Source organism: Canis aureus, chromosome 8 (genome assembly GCF_053574225.1).
Source record: "Canis aureus isolate CA01 chromosome 8, VMU_Caureus_v.1.0, whole genome shotgun sequence".
Classification (NCBI taxonomy): domain Eukaryota; kingdom Metazoa; phylum Chordata; class Mammalia; order Carnivora; family Canidae; genus Canis; species Canis aureus.
Genome location: NC_135618.1, coordinates 11,213,784 through 11,221,823, shown reverse-complemented (window position 1 = coordinate 11,221,823; position 8,040 = coordinate 11,213,784). Strand labels below are relative to the sequence as shown.

The window sequence follows — 8,040 nt, the reverse complement described above, 5'->3', positions numbered from 1 at the left end:
AAACAACAAAATCATTTCAAGAAGCTTTTACATTGGGTGTGGGAAAAGATAACAGCTCTGAATAGATGAGCCATGTGCTCACCATCAGGGTTGGCACTGCCACTGGGATCTCATAGGATCTGGTGGATTCAACATGTTGTTACATTTTATTCTTTAATCCAGAACCAAATTTCTGCTTCATCTTTTTGAAAATCTCATTTACTTGGTGGAGAAACTATTGCATATCCAATGTGGCTATTTCCCCTCAACCATCCCCTTTTATGGCTCTAGTACTTGCTAGACTTTCACTTTTAAATAAAATGGTTAATAATTCCTCTGGTGTATTTGAGATTTTTAAAAGTATTTTTTTTCAATCTAGTTTAATCTGTGTTTAATTTAATATATTAAATCTTAATTTAATATTTTATAATTTGAGCTAATATACTTAAAATGCATTACATCTTAATTTTATATATTCAATCACAGTTTAATAAAGTTTCCTTTTAACATCTTGATTAAAAGGACTGTTGCACGGTAGTTACGCCTTTCAATTAAACTCCAAGCACTGTTGTCTCAGTGGGCTTCAGTATTCCATCAAGGGCTAGAAGCCTGAAGTCCGAACAAGGAGGAAGAATTGCCAGTAGAAAAATGTAGAACCCTTATCACTGACATAGCCTTCTGATCCTTATAACTTCTTTGTTAGTAAAAGTAATGCTAGTTGTTGTTACAGGTCAAATTCCTAAGTTTCAGTGGTTTAAAACAGTGGAAATTACTATGTGAATAATAATGTTCCTGGTCTACATGTGGTTCTCCAAATGGTGATTCTGGTACTCAGTGTTCTTCCATCTTATTGATCTATCATCTTTAACACTTGCTACAGGAAGGTGAAAGAATGTTGAGGATCACGTGGGATGTGGGTTTTAATGAGCCCGATCTGGAAGTGGCACAGGTTATGTCGATTCCTGTTCAGCTGGTTAGAACTCAGTCACATGACTCTGACCTCCAAGGGATGACTGGGATTGTGATTGAGCTATGTGCAAAGGAGAAAGAGGAAACAGGATTTTTTGTATTTAAGGTGCTATTATTTGTATCCCAAAGTACATTAAACATTAGTTAGATATTTTATTCCTAGGATCACTTCTTTGTACTTGGCACAAAATTCAAAACCTCTGAGAAATTAAAAACTTAACTAAAGAACAAAACGAAGCAAATACAAAAGACCCCTGCTATTCGAGAAAGAAAAGCAACAAATGGAAGGCCAACACGGAAGATTTTTCATCACTTCTATATGTCTGAGAGCCATAGTCTGCTTGTAGTCAGTAAGCTCTATACCAAAGTAAACAAACAAACAGAACCAATCTGTAACAACCACAAAAAATGCTTTGAGGAGAACACCCAGGTTGTTCTATGTGTGTATAGCTGTACTTTTGAAGGAATCAAATAGAAGAGTGTACCAGGCATTCAACTATGCAGTACAGAGGCAAGTATTGATGACTAGAAACAAAATAGAGATGTCTTGACCAAACTTCCCTCAAAAGAGATAAGGAATTATGAAGAGCCACGGACTCTTATTATGAATATAGCATTGAAATTTTACTAACGAGTATTTTGAGTAACGCATTAAAAGCTCATGATATATGGATGATGAATAAGAAAATGAAAAAACCCCAAATATTACCAGTCATTAGGGAAATGCAAATTGAAGCCACAAGGAGGTACCACGATACACCTTTTAGAATAGCTAAAATTAAAAAGTCTGTCCTCATCAAGTGCTGGCGAGGAAGTGAACAATATTAATTCTTATTAAATGCTGGTGGATGTGAAAAGGCACATAGACCTTGGAAAAATATTTGCCAGTTTCTTATAGAGTTTAACATACACCTACCATATGATCCAGCTATTTCGTGCCAAAGTATTTTCCCAAGAGAAATAAAAGCATATGTCCACACAAAGACATGCGCATGAATGTTCATAGCAGCTTTATTTGTAATAGTCAAAAACTGGAAGCAACCCAAATGCCCATCAACAAGTGCCAACAACTGTGGTATAGCATGCAATAGAATAGTTCTTAAAAATAAGGAATAAATATTGATACATGCTACAACATGGATGAATCTCAAAATAATTATGCTAAGTGAAAGAAGCCAAACAAAAAATATTACATTTAAATAAGATTCTAAAAGATATAAACTAATCTACAGTGACAGAAAGCAGATCTGTTGTTGTCTGTAGATGGGGGGGGGGGTTGGAGGGAGAGCTGAAGTCTTCAGGATACTTTTGCAAAAGTTATCAATGTATTCATTATCTGGATTGTAGTTAATGGTATACACATAGATCAAATCATTTCAAATTGTATACTAGGAGTAGTTTATTGCTTTTCAATTATACTTTAATAAAATTGTCCTAAAAAACTAATAGTGTCCAATCAGAGGAATTCATCATCACTTCCAAACATTCCTGTAAAAAATACATTATCAGAATTTAAACCGAAACTAAAGGACATTCTACAAAATAACTAATATTTAAAAGTGTCAGAGTCCTAAAGACGTAAGAGTGAAGGAATGTTGCAGAGTGAAGGAAATGAGGAAGGAATGACAACTGAAAGCAATGTGATTCTGAACTAGATTCTTATGCTTTGTGAACAATTGGAAAAAATTAGAACAAAAATTTTTGGAAAAATTGCCAAAACTTGACTGGAGTTTGACTATTAAGTGGTAATAATATATAATGTTAATTTTCCAAATTTGATGTTGTATTGTATTTATATAGGGTAATCTCCTTTTATAGGAAATACACATTGGGGCAGTAGGGGACGATGGGGCATCAGGTTGACAAATTACTCTCAGATGGTTGAGGACCACAATGTGTTTGTGTGCTACTTCAGAGTCTTGTTAAATTGTAGTTTGTAATTATGTCAAAACTAACAATTTGGGGGGGGGGGAGTCTCAATAATAAGAAAACGAAACATTCAAATAAAAACTGGGCAAATATTTTGAACAGATATTTCACTACAATTGATATAAGGGTGGCAAATAAAGATATGGAAAGATGTTCAACATCATTAGTCCTTAGGAAAATGCAAACCAACGCCATATGGAAATATCAGAAAATGTATTAAATGTATTAAAATGGGAAAAACCAACAGTATCAAGTGTTGAGTGACAAAGTATAGAAGCTGGGCATCTCATTCAGTGCTTTTGAGAATATAGCCCAGTATAACTACTTTGGAAAAACAGTTTGGTAGTTTCCTAAAACATGAAATATAAACATACTGTATGATCCCACCATTCTAACATGGGTATTTGCCAAAAAGAAATGAAAGTATATGTTCATACATAGATTGTTCACAAGTAGCTATAGAATATTTATTAGTAATATTTAAAAAAACTAGGAGCAACCTACATGTTCATCAACAGATGAATACATAAACAAATTGTGATATATCCATGCAATGGAATACTATTCAGCAAGGAGAAACAATCAACCACTGATACACACGATGACATGGATAAATCTCAAAATAATTATACTGAGTGAAAGAAGTCAGACAAAAGAGGGTATAGACTCCATGATTATCTTTATGTAAAATCCCAGAAAATGCAAACTAATCTGTAGTGATAGAAAGCAAAGAACAGAAGAAGAGGAGAGCCAGAGGAGGGATAAAAAAGGGGCACCAGAAAACTTTTGGGAATGATGGACATGATATGTTCATTCTGTGATTGTATTGATGGCTGCACTGGTGTCCATATAAGTCAAAACACATCAAATTGTATATTTTAGATATGTGTAGTTTATTATATGTAAATTGTGCCTCAACAGAACAAAAAAGATTAAATAATAAATGGAAGGAAGGAAGGAAGGAAGGAAGGAAGGAAGGAAGGATGGATATAAGGAGAAAGGAAGAAAGGAAGGTCAGAAAGAAAAATATTTAGCTGAGCTCTTGGTTATTTTCAGTAACAAGGAGCACACACTTCTACCTTGGTGAAAGTCTAAACTATTGCAGTTCAATGTTACGAGGTGAAGGTAGACATACCTGTATAATAGACAGGAATTTGCGATTATGCTTAACGATTTTTTGGTGGAATCTGAGGAAACTAACAGATTGCTTGGGATTGGGCCAAGGAACTCCCTTGAGCAAAGCAAAAGCACAGCACAGAATATTTTTTTTTCAATCTGATCCACCTTTCACATAAATTATTATTAATAGTTTTTTTTTAAATTTTCTGGTGTGGAATTATTTTACAGAGAAGCAGAAGTCCAAAGATGCCAGGGAAGTAGCGGGTAAACTGGGTTTTCCCACAGGAAGTGTCAGAGACATAGTTATCCTAAATGCTTTGTCTCTACCAGCATGAGGTTGTGTGCTGGGGCCAGTCAGTTCAGGGAGCTGCAAGTGTCAGGAAGTATATTAATATCAACATGAGCCTGTACTTTCTAATGAATCAAAATCCAAGGCAGAAAGGTGAATGCCATGCTTTTCTCTCTTCTTCCTTGGCTCAGCAGGCATTTGTCTTCTAGCCTTCCCTCAAGGACTGATTCCTCAAGTGAAGTTGCAGGAAGAAATCATGTATTTGAAGCTCAGTGGAGTGGTCTATAAAAGCCTAACGGAAGGCCAGTCATGGAGTGCCATGACAATCATTAAGGCTTTCGTCAAAATGTTTCTAGAAAGTTCCTCTTCCTACAGGTAGAATTGTACTTACTATCATTGGCACACAACTCCCATTCCCCTCTCCTGCCATGTCACTAAATCAGTTCTAAGCATGTCATTTCTGGGCTAGAACATCTGGATTGCTCCCTGCACAATTTTTTATTTTTTTAATTTGGCTCAGGAACTGGCAATGCCAGAAAAGGTGGCTTCTCATTTAGCCTGATTCCATATTGAGTATAATGAGCAAGTTGTCTCTTGCCTGCTTTCAATGGCCATGTAGCATGAGCAAGAAAGAAGATTGTATTGTCCATAGACACACTGAGATTTTTTAGAGCCATTTACTCACACAACACAATTTTAACTATCCTGGCTCATCGTTTTAAAAGAACTTGCATTTGATAAATTACAGACACTGATTTTCTTTCTTAAAGGTCGTTTGTAGTAAGACATAGACTGAAGTAGAAGTAATGGTCGATAGAAGTAAATTGATCCCAAGTCCACAGACAACATCTAGGATTTTCCATTGCATTAATTAGTTTGGAAAGTGGAGAACTATTTCATCAAAACATAATATAATCCACAATTATCCCCATGACAGTATTTGCATTAAATTATGCATCTTCAACCATAGAAGCCACAGGTTTTTCTAGAAGTAAGATTTGGTCAAGAAATAGGTGTGAACAAAATGATGTGGGCTGTTGAGTCTTAAACAGGCAAAGTCTAATGTCTTAAACCCATGAGTAAGAAAAACAATGATTTGGGGTGATGCCCAAATCTTCACTGGTAATGTGAGTTGAAATTTTGAGTGTGTAAAGGTTGTCCTTCAGGTGACCTGTCTACATTGTGGGATGCCTAGGGGGGCGATATGCCCATCCCCCTTTAAAACTGAAACGAAGGTTTGACTGGCATGAAGGTAATAAAAGACATTGAAAAGGAAACAAACAAAACAAACAAAAACATGTAAAGTTTACATCTGTTACATAGACTGACATGTAAAGAACTGTTTGAAGCTAAAGTTAAAATTTCCTAGAGAAGACAAAGTGAATGCTTGGTTATCTGGACTCAGTGTCAAGAAGAAGGTAGTTGTCTCAAGAAAGGAAGAAGCCTCATATGACAGTGGCCCAAGCAAATCTCCACTCATCCTTTAAATTTTACCATTATTGGCACTGGCTCACTCAAATGTAGTATTTAATTCTGAATACATAGAATATTTCAGAAAGATGGGCCTGAGAGTTTTCCTTTTTTTTTTTTTTCTATTCTTCACCGAGACATGATGTCACACATGCTCCTTTCAATAATTTGATAAATTCAAGCTCTGAGCTAGAGAGAGCATCTGTTAGAAAACATGGCAATATTCTTCCTCTTTCAGTCCAAAATTCCACAACAGAAATTATGAAAATCACCCAACCTCTCCCAGTAATGGGAAATAATTCCCTCTGTTCACTAAGTCCAGAGACTTTCTTCATAAATAGTTCTGTAGAGTTGGCCTCCACTGTGGCTCGACCAAAGTGGGAGACCAAAACACCCAGCCAGAAATGAAATCAGGAACACATATGAACCGCTGCATCTAGAGAACATTTTAAGACCAGATAAATTAGTGATTGAAACCAAACCGCTAAGTGTTCCACCTCAGAAAGATTAATAACTGACAGCAAAAGTGGTGTTCTAGAAATTAGCCTGACACATATGATAAGGACAGAAAACTAAACAGAAGGCCATGCATGTTTCTAATCCTCTTAATGTTACTCAGCTGCAGCATCCAATAACTTGGGGTGGAGAGGAATCAGAAAAAAATGTGTTTTTTTTTTTTTTTTTTTTTTGCTTTTTTATTGCTTGAATGAATTTCCATGTTCATGAAGTTGGTTTTCTCATCAATTATAGTTTAACAATGTACGATGGCTAAGCTAGAAAGAGGCAAAGATAAAACATATTCGCCTATTATCTAAGACTACTGGATCACAGATATGCTTATGAATATTTAGCAACTTCTGGGAAATAGTAGGCTGCTTCGGTCAATACTGTCATCACTTGGACATCAGGGTGGCAACTCTGAGTGCAGTTGCCACACTCTATGGTGGCTTTACCGGAAAGAGAATTCCGTCTATTCTTCTGCCCAGAGTAGTCAGGGGAGGAACTCTTAATGTTTGTAGTAAACACAAGTGACTTCATGACATATCTTAGGGAAAGGGAAAAAGAGACCAAGAAATAAGGAGCCCACAATTTATGAACCCAAGTCAAATGCCAGGCCAAGAAGAAAAAGTGGGTAAACATAGAGTTTGGATGATGTCATCTTTCTTTTTCATATGGAAAGACTCGAGGGGATCTAGAAAGAGATCCAGGCTACAGTCTACAGTGTGGTCCTAAATGATTCCCTGCTTTCACGCTCTATCACCTTGGACCAAAATATCTCTCTGTCCCTGCCTCTCTCTGTGTGTCTCTCATGAATAAATAAATAAAATCTTTAAAAATATAAAATAATAGAGTGTATATTATATCACATTACTCCTCAGCTGAAAATCCTCCAGTGACTAAAAACACAATGGAACTTACCTTTAAAAAAAAAAAATATTGTTTATTTATTTATTTATTTTGGAACTTATAATACTTTAAAATATGGTGATTGGTGTCACCCTCAGATATTGGTCCTTCCTCATTTCTTGTCACTCTTTCCTTTGTTCATTATGCTCCCGTTACAATGACTTCCTTTCCAATCCTATAATACACTGAACTGGTCTCTTTCTTGGGCTCTTGTGTTTACTCTGGTAGCTGAGTGTCCCTTCAAATATTCACACTTACTGCTTCATCTTTTTCAGCAGGAAGTTCTCAGCTCAAGCCTCGTCTCTTCAGAGAGGACTCTGCAGGTTATATGCCCCCGAGTCATTCTCTGTTAAATAAATCTTTTTATTTTCTTGATCATAACTACCATTGTGTTCAATTCTTATTTATTTATTATTTTGCCTGTTTTATTTTTTTTAAGATTTTATTTCTTTATTCATGAGAGACACAAGGAGAGAGCCAGAGACACAGGCAGAGGGAGAAGCAGGCTCCCTGCAGAGAGGCCAATGTGGGATTCGATCTCAGGACCCCGAGAGCCGAGGGCAGACACTCAAACACTGAGCTATTCAGGTGCCTCTGTTTTGCCTATTTTAATCTGTTGTCACCCCAGCTCTCAAATGGAAGTCCTGTGACAGTGAAAATATGCACTGCTTTTGACCATTACTTAATTCATAAGAAAGGGCTGCTCACACCATAGATACACAATAGGTTTTTGAATTAATCCAAACATCTTTTGCTCAAGCTGTGCTCAGGGAAAACTAGTAAAATCTAGATCAGCATAAAATGAAGTTGGGAAATTAATGAAACAGCAAACCAAGGAAATAGAACATTTCATTAGGGAAAAGTAATTGTCTTTCTTG

The 8,040-nt window shown here is 36.1% G+C and overlaps 1 non-coding gene across 1 annotated transcript; it reads left to right on the top strand.

The window, feature by feature from the left end:
• The first annotated feature begins 5,347 nt into the window (after positions 1-5,347).
• LOC144319844 (U12 minor spliceosomal RNA) lies at positions 5,348-5,496 on the top strand. Its single transcript, XR_013385552.1, has one exon. It is a non-coding gene; the product is annotated as a U12 minor spliceosomal RNA (small nuclear RNA).
• Positions 5,497-8,040: the final 2,544 nt, after the last annotated feature.